Source organism: Charadrius vociferus, unplaced genomic scaffold (assembly GCF_000708025.1).
Source record: "Charadrius vociferus isolate BGI_N301 unplaced genomic scaffold, ASM70802v2 scaffold110, whole genome shotgun sequence".
NCBI lineage: Eukaryota > Metazoa > Chordata > Aves > Charadriiformes > Charadriidae > Charadrius > Charadrius vociferus.
In genome coordinates, this window is record NW_009646761.1 from 2,387,930 (window position 1) to 2,390,249 (window position 2,320).

A 2,320-nucleotide genomic window follows, 5' to 3' on the forward strand; every position below is an offset into this window, starting at 1 on the left:
CTTTCCCCACAATTCTCCCAGTTTTTCTCAAAACATGATGAAGGACAAAAAGAAGGCCAACAAGCCAACATTTTCATAATAGCAGTTTAAAAATATAGAAGTTATTTTTTTCCTACTGAATGGTTAATATAATTTCTAGCTTGCATTTCCTTAGCATACTATATGTAAAAACCGTAACATTAGAGAAGGTTCTTTCATTTAACGACAACAAAAGTATAAAGCAGTACCTCCGGAGCTATATCCTGCATTAAATAGACCTTAATTCCTAAATTGATGTGCATTTCCAACATCTATTTTCTGCTGAGGACTTAGTGATTATCTCAATAATTTAATTCACAGAGAAATACTTAGGGAAAAAAAAAAGAGATATACTGCTTACCCAAGCACCCCACAGTCAAAATATGTAAATTACTTTATTAAAGAGGTACATTAAAAAATTTTACCAATAATGCATTATGATTCAAAAAGTGCAAGATGAAAAACAGGACTCTGACATGCTAAAAATGTATCAACTTGTTACATGACCTGTAGTTTTAAACTATTTAACTGCAATTAAAAAAAAAAAGATACTACTCAATTTGTTGTATCAGGAAGTTACCTGAATAAGGATGAACAGGAAAACAATGCACATATAAAAAGAATGTCCCTGTACAAGAGTTATATGACTGCCCTTCCAACATGGCTCCCAAAATTGCAGGGAATTACTAGCTAAATCGAGATCTATCTGCAAAATAACTCAGATTATTATGGAAACAATGCATTTCATCTTTTTATACAATGGCTTGAAGGATTTCCCGTGGTACTTTTAACAACAGTACTTTTCATATTACTTCCAATAGCCAAAAAGTTGGCTCTCTTCTTGCATCATATAACCCCAAGGAATTACCTACGTATTTATAAAATTACATAGGTAAAAAAGTACTCAGTATTCCCAGCATACCTCAGTGATTTAACCAGCAAATTTGCTGCCCAAAAGACAAGTTCCCCACATACACACACTTATTCCTTCAAATCACTTTTCACTCCAAGAGCTTGCTTTCCTAATGTACGATACCACATAATGAAGAGTAAGTGATAGCAAGGGAACAGGCAACATACGAGAATTTCCTCTGAACTTTGATGGAAGAAAGGATGACTACTCAGCCTCACTGTAGGAATAGGCTAGAACCTGAGCAGTTTGGTTTAATAGCACTTCTTTTGCTCCAAGTCCCACTTACAATCTGCATCAAGATCACTAAATCTACCAACTATAGTTACAGCCATCAAACTTGTCTCTGTTAGCTGTTCTAGAGAAAGAACTGTTGCTTAACCTGTAGAAACTGGGGGGAGGAGGGGAGAAAGGAATAATCCTGCTGTAGGTTTTCATGTCCTGTATATGTGAAACCAGAAGAATTTGAGAACATCATTTACTAAAGCTCTACATCTGTTCTCTACTCCTTTGTGGCTCTTTAAATTCCTGGCAACTCACAGCACCTCTTAACAAATAACTTTTGAAAATGAGCCTGACAGATGAATGAAGGTATTCTGATGCTTTGTTTTGTTGGGGGGGTTGGGGTGGCTTTGTTTTGGTTGGTTCGTTTTTGATTCAGGTTGTGTTTTTAAGGCAGTATCTCATATGAAAATATGGACCCACTTCAGCAGAATGACAAGCACCATTAAAAGCCAATACTTCTTGCTCTCATCCGTATTAGTAAGAGATATTCTAGCAGTGCCCTCCCACACTTGGCAGTCTGCCTTGCAGCTGTATTAAAGGCATAAAATTTCACATGTCAGTGAAAGATTCTGTGTTGCAGCTATACATATCTTAATACTGCCGAGTTTCATAAGTGACCAACAGAAATGCACTTGGAAGAATATATTCAATATATGCAGAAATGCACCTGGAAGAATATATTCACAAGTTTAAGAGAAAGGCTCAGCCAGCTGATAGCAGGTGGAAAACAGCATGCAATTCACCTGGCGATTCTATGCCATACACGTTACATTCAGATGAAATACAAAAGTCACAAGAAAGTCAGTTAGGAAGACTCATTCCTCCTATGGCAAATACTGCAAACATGTTAACTTGCAGTCCCACCAATAGGGAGTACATTCTCTAGCAAGAAAATCATTAAAAAAAAAAAAAAAAAAAAAAAGAAGAAGAAAATTAAGAAAATAAGAAAAGAAAGATAAAAGCATACAACACAGACATGAGTGTGCTACATATGTTGTCAACATTGTAACTATAATACTCCCATTTCACTGACTTGTCTCGGTACAGCAAGAATTAAGCCCATTCTGGAATAGGTAGAATCCCAATCCCTCTTTGGAGAGGCATCTC